Here is a 13,421-nt window from a genome sequence, read left to right as displayed (position 1 = left end):
ACCTGCACGGTCCACCCAGTCTGCCCAACAAAATAAACTCACATGTGCCATTTTTTGTGTATACCTTACCTTGATTTGTACCTGTCTTTTTCAGGGCACAGACCGTATAAGTCTGCCCGGCCAGTACTATCCCCGCCTCCCAACCACCGGCTCTGGCACAGACCGTATAAGTCTGCCCAGCACTATCCCCACCTCCCAACCACCAGCCCTGCCTCCCACCACCGGCTAAGTTTCTGGGGATCACTTTCTTCTGAGCAGGATTCCTTTATGTTTATCCCACACATGTTTGAATTCCGTTACCGTTTTCCTCTCCACCACCTCCCGCGGGAGGGCATTCCAAGCATCCACCACTCTCTCCGTGAAAAAATACTTCCTGACATTTTTCTTGAGTCTGCCGCCCAGGGCCGTGCTGATGCGGTAAGCGAGGTAAGCGCCGCAGGGGGGCGCCCACCTCTGGAGGGCGCCACCGCGGTACTTACCCTCGCCCCGCGCCCCCGAGGACTTTAAATTACCTCGGTCGCAGCCGCTGCAGCAGCGTCGGTGAAAGTGCTGCCGACGTCTCCCTTCCCTTGCACTCATTGGTTCCCTCATTGTCCCGCCTTCTTCTGACGTCAGAAGAAGGCGGACACTGAGCGAACCAAGAGCGCGGTGGGGGCGATGCGCCCCGGGTGTCAGCGGGTGGGGGGGGTGCGCCGCTCCCGCTGCTCCCACCATACCTTCTTTTAAAAAAGAAATCAGTAAAGCGGCGTGGCAGGCAGCGCAGCTTCGCGTCTGCCCTGCTTGTAAAACAAGTAGATCTCCTCGTCGGGCCTTCGCTCACTAGGTCCCGCCCTCGAGGAAATAGGAACCCAGTGAGCGAAGGCCCGACGAGGAGATCTACTTGTTTTACAAGCAGGGCAGACGCGAAGCTGCGCTGCCTGCCACGCCGCTTTACTGATTTCTTTTTTAAAAGAAGGTAGGGTGGGAGCAGCGGGAGCGGAGCACCCCCCCCCCACCCGCTATCATCTCGACGGAGCTGGTAGTCGGGTCGGATCAGGGGTGCCCAGATGGCAGATGGGGAGGTGAGCCCAGATGACAGAAGGGAATGGGGTGGGGAGCCCAGATGGGAGAAGGGGATGGGGAGGGGAGCCCAGATGACAGAAGGGAATGGGATGGGGTGCCCAGATGGGAGAAGGGGATGGGAAGGGGAGCCCAGATGACAGAAGGGGATGGGATGGGGTGCCCAGATGGGGAGGGGAGCCCAGATGACAGAAGGGGATGGGGAGGGGAGCCCAGATGGCAGAAGGGGATGGGGTGGGGAGCCCAGATGACAGAAGGGGATTGGGTGGGGAGCCCAGATGGCAGAAGGGGATGGGGTGCCCAGATGGGAGAAGGGGATGGGGAGGGGAGCCCAGATGGGGTCTGGGGCTGAAAGGGGAGGCCCTAATGCAAGGCATGTGGATGAAGGGAGCTGGAACTGGGGGCTGAAAAGGAGGGTAGGTGGGATAAGGGGGCTAGTACTGGGACTGGGGGCTGAAAAGGGACAAGAGCTGAAACTGTGGGGACTGGGGGCTGAAAAGAAGACAGGGAGAAGTGGCTGGGGCTGAAGCTTGGGACTAGTGAGAGAAAAGGGCTGGGTTTGAAACTGGGGGCTGAAAAGGGGACAGGGAGAAGTGGCTGGGGGCCGAAGCTCAAGACTGGTGGGAGAAAAGGGCTAGGGCTGAAACTGGGGACTGGTGGGATAGTGGGGCTGGAACTGGGAGCTGAAAAAAAGGGGCAGAGAGAGGGGACAGATCCTAGATGGAAGGGGGAGTGAGAGGGAGGGCAGACCTTAGATGGATGGGAGAGGGAGGGCAAATGGTGGATTGAGCGGACAGAGAGAAAGGGCAGACAGTGGATGGAAGGGGGAGAGAGAGGGCAGACAGGGGCAGATGGTGGATGGAAGGTGCTGAGATAGAGGGCAGATGTAGATGGAAGGGGCAGGGAGAGAGGGCAGACATTGGATGAAGGGGACAGCAGAGAGGGCAGACACTGGATGGCAGAGAGAGAACAAAGACAGATGATGGAAGGAAGGAAGGAAGACAGTGAAAAGAAGATGAGGAAAGCAGAAACCAGAGACAACAAACTGTAAATAAAATATTTACTTTTATTTTTTTGCTTTAGGATATAGTAGTATTGTAGCTGTGTTAATAAATGTTTATAATAGGTAATCTTTTTATTGGACTAATTTTAATACATTTTGACTAACTTTCGGAGAACAAAACCCCCTTCCTCAGGTCAGGATAGGATACTGTAACAGCACTATACTGTATTGACCTGAGGAAGGATGTTTTGGCCTCTGAAAGCTAAATGTATTAGTCCAATAAAATGGTATTATTTTATTTTCTATATTTGTTTTATTTCTATTTGTTAATTTGTAAAGTGGTGATTGGTTCTTGTTAGTTTTTTTCAAATTTACATCTGCAGTCTTTATATTTTGCACAGTACTAGGGGATATTTTCTGTTTATGTGGTGTTGCATTGTATGCAGAGTCTGGCATCTTGGGGGTTCAGTTTAATTTTTGTCTAGCGTTTGGAATATGTCCACTTTGAGAATTTACATCTGCTATCTTATTTTGCAATGTATAGCAATTTGTTTCTAAGAATATTGCTGACAATTCCTGTCAGTGTGGCAAGTGGTGAGCGATCATTTTCACCGGGGGGGGGGGGGGGGCGTGATCATTTTCATGGGGGGTAGGGGCGCCAACTGATAGTCTGCAGGGGGGCGCCAGAGACCCTAGGCACGGCCCTGCTGCCGCCCCCCCCCCCCTTCAATCTCATTTCATGTCCTCTCGTTCTACCGTGATTCCAAGTGCAATAATTTAATTTTACTTCCAATCTATAACACCAGGCTTCCTACAGCAGATTACCAACAACAGTTAAGATGAACCCATCAGTAAACAGGATGTCCTCACTGAAATTTGGCCATGTATTACTGTATTGTGTAGAAAAATGAGTGCAAAATGCAGCCTTTATTAGTGCTGTTTGCAGCAGCTACACTAGCTTTTGAAGCTATTTTAGTGATATTCAACTTTTATTTCATGATATTTATATCTACATATGAGCTTTCAAATAAATTAAAAAGCTGTCAAATAAGTAAAAAAAAAAATATTTTGTCCTCCAACTTTTAAGGCACTCCCTATCCAACTAGAAACAGCTTTTGACGTTTTACAGTAGGACAACACATTGACAGTCCGTTTATATTTCCAATCATCTTTTGCTATTGTTTTGGGTGAACTAATGTGGCGGCAATCTCCACCTCCTAGCTTCAGATCATCATACATACGGTCAACAGTTCTCAATCGAACCCCCTTGCCCTTAACACCTCGCCAGGAGACGCACAGGGACGTGGCACGCTCGACACGGAACCACTGCATGTAGGGAATTGTAGTTTTATTGTAGCACTAAGCTCCAACGGAGGGGACAACCCCAGGGGCGCCGCAGTTAAGCGCCAGAGCTGCGCGCTGTGCTCGGCTCAGAGCCTACGTTATCCTGCCTGTTCCGCTCTGCCACGCCACCGCTCAGAAAGAAGTAAAGAGAAAGGCTGAAGCGTTAGCACAGTCAGAGCGGAAGAAGAACCAGTGCGTTACCACGAGAGATTCTTCTCCCGAGCGACTTCAATTGGCGGTGGCACCTGCCCTGTATATGAAAACCTGGTACGTTGATCCTCGACGCCTGACGCACGCACTATGATGGGGCAGTGAGTCCTCCGTGGCCCGATCCGGGCGCCGGAGTTTAGCCTCAGCCTGAACAGAGAAGCACGGGCTGAACCTAGGAAGAGTGGAGCGGTTCAAGGCGCTTTAGACCAGGGGCTAGTGGAGGGTAAGTGATGACCGCTGTGTGCACGGTTGGTTCCCTGTCACGTGCGGCACCGTAGCAAAGACTTTTTCCTTACAAAAGTTCAGGAGGGCTGTTATAGCTGGTACTGTGCTGCTGGCTTTGGAGGAGCACTGGGTAAGGAAATCATGGTGGTGGTGAGAGAGCCTGCAACAGCTGAGAAGATGGCACCCCCCTTCCCCGATGCCAGTGTGTTGTTTCTTGCAACTCAGGCCCCGGACGGGGTCAGTGTCGTGTGACCGACTGCAGCTTGCACTGTTAGGTGCAGTTTGTAAGCCCCTCCCCCTACTGTATGCATAATCTGGAGTACACACATGCATGTGTTTCACATACCAGAAACTTTATATAGAGTATGGTGGCTAGCCCATAGAGGAGGGGTAGGGTTTCGTTTCCTGCTGTCTTATGAACTTTTTTCCCCCCTTGCAGCTCTGTCTTGTCAGCTGTGTGTGCACTGCCACCCAAGGTAAACGCCTGCTCGGGTTTGCCTACTGGATGGGCCAGCCCTGAATTTCCTGTAAATCTGGGCCCCAAGTGTCTTGGATCCTTCATATAAATTTGAATATGTAGAATTATTTATTTATTTATTTGTTGCATTTGTATCCCACATTTTCCCACCTTTTTGCAGGCTCAATGTGGCTTACAGTATGCCGTAGTGGCGATCGCCATTTCCGGATTGAGAAATACAAAGTGGTATTGCATTAAGGTCATAAATGGTAGAGTAAATTAGATAGTTCATTTCTGGCGTGAGAAATAAGGTGGTAGTGCGTTAACGTTTGTTAGTGACAGGGTGGTTGAAGCAGTCAGGTATAGGGAGTTCGGTTTTGTCTAGTTATGGAAGAGTTTCGTTGTCTGGTGTCTGCCATGAGTGGGAAAGTGCGGGGTACAAATGTAACAAAAAAAAGTCATAGTGGATGCCTTTTCGAACAGATTGGTTTTTAGTAATTTTCGGAAGATTGTTAGGTCGTGGATTGTTTTTATGGCATTTGGTAGTGCGTTCCATAGTTGCGTTTCCGCATTCAATTCAAACTTCTCTTACTGACCTATAAGTACATTCACTCTACCGCTCCCCAGTACCTCTCCACTCTTGTCTCTCCGTATGCCCCCCCCCCCCCCCGGGTACTCTGTTCTGTGGATAAATCTCTCTTGTCTGTCCCTTTCTCCTCTACTGCTAATTCCAGACTCTGTTCCTTTTATCTCGCTGCACCTCATGCCTGGAATAGACTTCCCCAGCCTGTACGTCTAGCTCCGTCTTTGGCTGTTTTCAAATCCAGGCTAAAGGCCCACCTCTTTAACGCTCCTTTTGACTCCTAACCACTACTCACTTGCCCTGTACCCTTTTATCCCCACCTCTTTAATTCCCTTACCTCTTAGTTGTTCTGTCTGTTTGTCTGTCCTATTTAGATTGTGCGCTCTTTCAGCAGGGTCTGTCTTTTCATGTATGGTTACAGCGCTGCATTTGCCTTGTAGCGCTAAAGAAGTGATAAGTAATAGTAGTAGTAGTGCTAATGTAGGAAAAGCTGGAGGCATATGTTGATTTATATTTAAGTCCTTTGCAACTGGGGTAGTGGAGATTCAGGAATGTGCGTGCTGACCTTTTTGTGTTCCTGGTTGGTAAGTCTATGAGGTCTGACATATATACCGGGGCCTCACCATGAATGATTTTATGGACCAGGGTACAGATTTTGAATGCAGCTCGTTCTTTTAGTGGGAACCAGTGTAGTTTTTCTCTTAGGGGTTTGGCGCTTTCGTATTTTGCTTTTCCAAATATGAGTCTGGCAGCTGTATTTTGGGCAGTTTGGAGTTTCGTAATGATTTGTTCTTTGCAACCAGCGAAGATGGCGTTACAGTAGTCTAGGTGGCTTAGCACCATTGATTGTATCAGGCTGCGGAATATTTCTCTTGGGAAGAAAGGTTTTACTCTTTTGAGTTTCCACATTGAGTGGAACATTTTCTTTTTGTATTTTTTGCGTGGCTTTCTAGTGTGAGATTTCGGTCAATTGTAACTCCGAGAATTTTCAGGCTGTCCGAAACAGGAAGGGAGTAATCCGGGGTGTTTATAGTGGTGGGTTTGTTCGTATTATATTGTGATGAGAGGATAAGACATTGTGTTTTTTCTGCGTTGAGCTTTAGTTGGAATGCATCCGCCCATGAGTTCATTATTTGGAGGCTGTGTTTGATTTCATTTGTGATTTCAGTTAGGTCATGTTTGAACGGGATGTAGATCGTGACATCGTCTGCGTAGATGTAAAGATTAAGGCCTTAGTTGGATAGCGATTTGGCCAGTGGTGTCATCATCAGATTGAAAAGGGTTGGTGAGAGCAGCGATCCCTGGGGTACTCCACATTCAGGTTTCCATGGTGATGAGGTATTTGAATTAGATGTCACTTGGTATGTTCTTGCGGTTAGGTTCTTGGTTCAGTGTTCTAATCATTGGGAGGGGGAATTTTCGCTATAAGTGCCTGGCGCACACATAGAGGCTCATTTTCAAAGCATTTAGATTTACCAAGTTAATAGAATACTTTGGAACTTTGTTAGTCTAAGTGCTTAGAAAATTTGCCTCATAGTAACATAGTAGATGACAGCAGATAAAGACATGTATGGTCCATTCAGTCTGCCCAACAAAATAAACTCATTAAGCATGGTATGTGATACTTCATATCTATGCCTGACCTTTATTTGACCTTGCCATTTTCAGAGCACAGACTGTTGAAGTCTGCCCAGCACTGGCTTTGCTTCCCAATTACCAGTGTTGCCACTCGATCTCTGCTAAGCTTCTGTGGATCCATTCCTTCTAAACAGGGTTCCTTTGTGTTTATTCCACGCGTTTTTGAATTCTGTTACCGTTTTCATCTCCACCACCTCCCAGCATGACTGTCTAATATTGTTTAAAACGCACCTCCAACATTCTGAAGCTGACTGCATGGCTGAGGCATTCCTGCTCTCTGTATCCATCTCCTGAATTGACATCATGTACTTCCGGGTTTGTCACAAGCAGAAGTGACCAACCACACGAGGTTTCTCGGCTTCAGAATGTTGGAGGTGCATTCTATTACATAGTAACATAGTAGATGACGGTAGAAAAAGACCTGCACGGTCCATCCAGTCTGCCCAACAAGATAAACTCACATGTGTATACCTTACCTTGATTTGTACCTGTCCTTTTCAGGGCACAGACAGTATAAGTCTGCCCAGCACTATCCCCGCCTCCCAACCACCAGCCCCGCCTCCAGTTCCTTGAAGCACAGCAGGAGCTCAGCGTCCTGCACAGTAACGCTCAGACACCAGAGAGGGGGGGGGGCTGACACCAGAGGGGGGGGAGGTATCTCTGTCACACACACACTCTCTCTCTCACAGTCAATGTCTTTCTCTCTCTCAATCTCACACACTGTCTCTCACACACTCTGTCTCACACTGTATCACATTAACTCTATATGTGTCACACAGTCACTCACGCACTCTCTTGGTCTCATACACTCAGTCTCACAGAGAGTCTGTGTCTCACACACACTCTCTCTTTCGCACACACTGTATCTGTGTGAAACACACACTGTGTCTCACACACGCACTTGCACACACTCATTCTCACACACACACTCTCTCTCTCTCACAGACACACTCGCACCCAGACTCACACTCTCTCACACATACACTCGCACATTCACTTTCTCTCTCACACACAGTCACTCTCACATACACTCTCTCAAACATACACACTTCAAGGAAAACCTTGCTAGCGCCAGTTTTATTTGTGTCAGAAACGGGCCTTTTTTACTAGTAAGATTATAACACTTTAGAATCCATGTGAAGTTGAAGGAATCCTGGAAGCCCAGCTCAAGTCGTGCTTTAATATCTGTATAACATTTAAATAAGGACTTGTATCATATAGCAAGTGGGTTTTTACAGAAGCTATATCCATTTCAGAAAATGCCTCAGATTGAAAAGCAGAAGATGCCACCTACTACAGAAATGGAGACTAAAACACTGTTGTCATAAAGTTAATTTATTTACATACCACAAATGAAAAATGCAGCATTAACATGTAGCCTGCCTCTCTTATCAACCTACTGTATACAATTATTTATTTAGAATGCATACATTTAGCTCACACTATTTTCCAAGGCAAGTTACTTTCAGGTATGCACATACATATATTTGTGGGGCAGAGGCACAGGCAAGCTAGGCATGGGGAGAGGGTGTGGGAAAGATATAGGATACATTTTAATCCTGCCCAAACATTCAGCAGGAAAGACAGCCCAGAACACTGCAGCTAGACTCATATTCGGTAAAACAAAATATGAAAGCGCCAAACCCCTACGAGAAAAGTTACATTGGCCCCCACTCAAAGAACGCATCACGTTCAAAATATGCACTCTAGTTCACAAAATCATCCACGGTGATGCTCCAGCCTACATGACAGATCTGATAGACCTACCACCCAGGAATGCTAAAAAATCATCCCGCACATTCCTTAATCTTCACTTCCCTAATTGCAAAGGTCTAAAATACAAACTAATACATGCGTCAACCTTTTCCTACTTGAGCACACAATTCTGGAACGCATTACCACGCAACTTAAAAACGGTCTATGAACTGACTAACTTCCGCAAACTACTGAAGACCCACCTCTTTGACAGAACATACCACAATGATTAACACATGGAACCAGAACTGTCCTACTCTATTACTTGCTACGATATTATCATGTTTTATTATTATCCTTACCCTTAGATCCTTTTGGTATACTAAGGGGCTCATTTTCAAAGCACTTAGCCTTCCAAAGTTCCATAGAAACCTATGGAACTTTGGAAGGCTAAGTGCTTTGAAAATATCAAATGTATTTTTTCAGACAGATTTCCACAACTCATGATGTATTGTAAGCCACATTGAGCCTGCAAAAAGGTGGGAAAATGTGGGATACAAATGCAATAAAATAAATTAGTCATCACTGCACTGGGGAGTTGGCCCATATAGAGCAAGAGGTAGGGTCTTCAGCTGGCACCATGCATTGGCACCCCCTGGAGACAGACCAGCATCTGAGAAAAAGTGACAACATTAACCATTGCCATGCATTGGCCCCTTCCCCTGATGCCTTTTAAAGCTGCATTACTCTAGTTGAGTTTTACACCAAAGATGCCAAAAGCAGTGAGTGGCCAAACAGGTACAGGCAGTTTTAGTGGCTAGAGAGGGGATGGTGGGAGACTGAGGTCTGGGGATGGAAGAGGGCAGGAGTGCTTGATAGGGTCAGAGGTTATTTTTAAAGCAACATGTCAAGATTAAAAAAAAGGTTTTGACAAGTTCTTGGAAGAAAGGTCCATAAAAAGTTATTATCCAGGTAGACTGGAGAGGGCCATGAGCTTTGGGAAATAGATCTACTTTTCAGGATCCGCCAGGTACTTGCTCCCTGGACTTCTGCAGTTAGAGATAGGATGCTGGGCTCAATGGACCTTGGTTTGACTCGGCATGGCTTTTCTTATGTTCTTTCATTAATGTGATGTAATTAGATGTCAGGGTTAATGTACTGGTGGTCCTCATGAGTTTATGGTGTGGGGTTTATTGTGCTTGGGCTCATCATGAAAGGGTTAATCCTGTCTTGTATATACATTACAGACATAATATGCTAATCTCAACTGAAATGTATATGTAAAAGATCATTATACTGATAATTAATCCCGCAACCTCAGTATGATATGACCATTTGAAAAATGAATCTGTGAGGGAGAGGAAGGGATAATAGTATATGGTATGGATGGGCAGACTGGGTAGGCTTATATGGTCTTTATCTACCTTCATTGTCTCTGTTTCTATATTTAAGTAGTAGCAACATCTATTCAACTCACTATTTGTCCTTACTCATGATGGTAATTATAAAATACAGCCCCTCCTCCACTGACAGGTCAGGGTCTTAGAATAGCTTCAGTATTGCACTATATCCTTGATCTAAGGCCATGAGAAAACAACCACATTTACACCCGCTTACAGTTGCATCATCTGACTGGAGCAGAACTTTCTTTGGCAAACTCTTCCAAAGGCTACCACAGAAATCTGCATCTCCCTGTCCTGGTGTTTTCTTGAGAGGATTGTGGGCCACCAGTTTGTCTGCCAAGTAAATACTCGGGCCCCAAAGCATGCAGAACCCAATAAGTAACATTAGCAACGTGAATTCCTGTTTCATATTCTGTTAGCACCTGATTCAGATCACTCAGATATAATTTTAAAAACGTGTTTATGTCATAAGTCTTCTGACAGTGAAAACCAGGTATTGTGATTTATTTTTCTTTTTAAAGATAATCAATAGAAATAGAATAACATAAAACAGAGAAAAGAAAATAAGATGATACATTTTTTATTGGACTAAAAATACATTTTTAGATTAGCTGATCTAAAAATGTGTTGTGAGTCCAATAAAAAAAAGGTAGCATCTTATTTTCTTTTCTATGTTTTATTTTATTCTATTTCTATTGATTACCTTTAAAAGTGGACTAACACGGCTACCACACCTCTCTACTCTTTTTTTAAAGAGAGTTTATTGTGTAAAAACATAAAACAGGCAAGTACAAGTAATCGGAACCAATACCACAACCAGATAATACTACAACGATCAAAATTCCAATGAACTTACTCAAGTAACTCGTTTGTACAAGATTTTTCTTTCTATGATAGAAGATAAAACAACCCATATAAACTAAACAGAGACGGGGAAGAAGTGAGGGTGGAGAATAGTCGCTAAAGTAAACACTTGGTTCAAAATGTCCCCCAGTTGTTAGGCTGTATAGAGAGAGGTGTGACCAGCAGAAGAAAGGGGGTGTTGATGCCCCTGTATAAGTCGTTGGTGAGGCCCCACCTGAGAGTATTGTGTTCAGTTTTGGAGGCCGTATCATGTTAAGGATGTAAAAAGAATTGAAGCGGTGCAAAGAAAAGCTACAAGAATGGTATGGAATTTGCGTTACAAGACGTATGAGGAGAGACTTGCTGAACTAAACATGTATACTCTGGAGGAAAGGAGAAACAGGGGTGATATGATACAGATGTTCAAATATTTGAAAGGTATTAATCCGCAAACGAACCTTTTCCGGAGATGCGAAGGAGGTAGAACGAGAGGACATGAAATGAGATTGAAGGTGGGCAGACTCAAGAAAAATGTCAGGAAGTATTTTTTCACGGAGAGAGTAGTGGATGCTTAAAATGCCCTCCCGCGGGAGGTGGTGGAAATGAAAATGGTAACAGAATTCAAACATGCGTGGGACAAACATAAAGGAATCCTGTTCAGAAGGAATGGATCCTAAGGAGCTTAGCCGAGATTGAGTGGCACAGCCGGTGACGGGAGGCAGGGATGGTGCTGGGCAGACTTATACGGTCTGTGCCAGAGCCGGTGGCGGGAGGCAGGACTGGTGGTTGGGAGGCGGGGATAGTGCTGGTCAGACTTACACAGTCTGTGCCCTGAAAAGGACAGGTACAAATCAAGGTAAGGTATACACAAAAAGTAGCACATATGAGTTTATCTTGTTAGGCAGACTGGATGGACCATGCAGGTCTTTTCTGCCGTCATCTACTATGTTACTATATCTTTGTCCAGCTGTTCACTTTGTTTCTTGCTAGTTAGATTTCCATGCTGTATACATGGTGCAAATTTATTCTCCATCGAAGCATGGAAGGAACACCTTCCAAGCTGATGCTGAAGTGAGGTTTGCAGCATTCAACAAATGTCTGTCTAATGTCATTTGAGATTTACGATAGCCAGGGATCTCTCTATTGAGCAGAAAGATACCCGGGTCCCAGGGAATCAGCAGGTCAATGAACCATTCAATCTGAAAGTGCACACCCTTCCAGAAGGCTTTAGCCTTGAGGTGGGACTACCAAATGTGCCTATTATGCCGCATTGCTGCCAACACAAGGGGCTAGCTGATGAGTACCAGTGATGGAATCGGTCAGGAGTCAGATACCAACGGTACATGACTTTAACATTGTCTTCCTTGCCTTGACATTAGAGGCTATAGCTATTTTATCTAGAGCAGCCTCCATTGATTCCTATTCAGCAGGAATCTTGCTGTCAGTGAGATCTGTGATACAGGTTCGCTGGCATGAGATCCCTGCTGGTTCTTAAAAAAAGAGTCTGCCTGAATCAGCTTATGAACACTATCATCCTAGAAATGAAGAAAAATTAGTGCATCAAGCGTACTAAATATGACATACTTTGACCTGAGTAAATGGCTACTTAATGGTGGCATTGCAAAACAAAAACATATCAGTGTTGTAGAGCATAATTTTCTCTTTCAGATCATGCTGTTCACAAGCTGATTCAGACAGACTCTTTTTTAATAATTGGCTTTGAACTTTGGTACATTTTACCATTTGCGCAGACAGTGCCAGCTTTGAAGAGATCCTGCAGGGCGGTTATAGATGCTGGTTAGTTGCAAATCTGGCAGTATTATGTCCAGCACAAGCATAATGCTTCTTCAAAATTTCAAGCCCGTATCTTTGTTTCCATGGAAGTTGTTGCGGTCTGAATATTGGTCCAAATATGTTCCTATGAGTCGCGACTAATTTTGATGCACACTTTGAGTCAACTTGTTTGATTGGATTTTGCATCCATAATGTTAAAATGTATTTCATCGGAATTAGCATCAAAAACTGGACAGGATTTGAATTTTTTAGCCATTCTTATAAATGTGTTTGGATTTTATTAGACCCCAAAAATGGCATTTTGGTACATGTCGCACGCTCATGGACTGACAACCTTTCAGAAAAGGGGGTCTAGATCTGCAACTATTGCAGTTAGAGACCTCAAATTTTGGGAAACTTCGTTTAACACCTGACTCGCGCAACAGATAAAATTTGAACAAAATTGGAGAACATAATGGTGGGAACTTTTTTTAATTTTAGACCACTTGGCATGGAATGACCCTATATGTACTTATGTACCACGCATGTAGCACATGCCAAATTAACACTGCCACCCAGTTAGCGCGCCCACCTGCCAGTAATTTCAAAGTTGGCGCACTCTGTTTCCTGCGGTAAAAAATATTTTTCTGTTTTCTATCTCGGGGGGCGGGGACATTCCCAGCAGTAATCGGCAGCGCATCCACATTGGCACACATTGCATGAGCCCTTACTGCTAGGTCAATAAGGGCTCAGGCACTACTTTTAATGCCCTCCTTGAAAAAAGCCTTTTGTTTTTTTACCAACCATGGTAAAAAAAAAATGGCCCAGCGGGCACCAAAAACACCCGCCCACACTACCGCAGGCCACTTTTTACCGCGGCTTAGTGAAAGGACCCCCTAGAGTCTCATGTAGCTAATTTAAAAGCGGATGGAGGAGTGGGCTCTGATGTGTGGAAATGTCACTTTGACTTGCCCCTCCCCCTGTTGCGACCTCAAATATTTGTCAGATATTTACAGACATCAGGACCCAAAGGGTTGAGGCACCCAGCAGTATGCCTGTCAGATCTTTTCCCTATCAAGCAGTTAAGTGTTGGTGTTCTTTGCCTGTTATTTCAGAACAGCACCAACATATTTGAGTTTTCAGAAAAAATCTGAAGACTTATTTGTTTCAAAAATATCGGATTGTTAA

The 13,421-nt window shown here is 45.2% G+C and overlaps 1 protein-coding gene across 3 annotated transcripts in view; it reads left to right on the top strand.

The window, feature by feature from the left end:
• The first annotated feature begins 3,594 nt into the window (after nt 1-3,594).
• LOC115474915 (A-kinase anchor protein 17B) overlaps nt 3,595-13,421 on the top strand; it is an 84,363-nt gene continuing 74,536 nt past the window's right edge. For 2 of the 3 annotated variants that reach the window (XM_030210615.1, XM_030210619.1), the window contains exon 1: nt 3,738-3,839. The gene's annotated coding sequence lies outside the window, so the exon portion shown is untranslated. Of the gene's footprint in view, nt 3,674-3,737; nt 3,840-13,421 lie in introns of those variants that run through there. The other variant, XM_030210618.1, reaches the window with a different exon arrangement.

This window comes from Microcaecilia unicolor, chromosome 7 (assembly GCF_901765095.1).
Source record: "Microcaecilia unicolor chromosome 7, aMicUni1.1, whole genome shotgun sequence".
Classification (NCBI taxonomy): domain Eukaryota; kingdom Metazoa; phylum Chordata; class Amphibia; order Gymnophiona; family Siphonopidae; genus Microcaecilia; species Microcaecilia unicolor.
The sequence above is the reverse complement of the archived record's forward strand: the minus strand, read 5'-3'. Positions and strand labels throughout refer to the sequence as shown.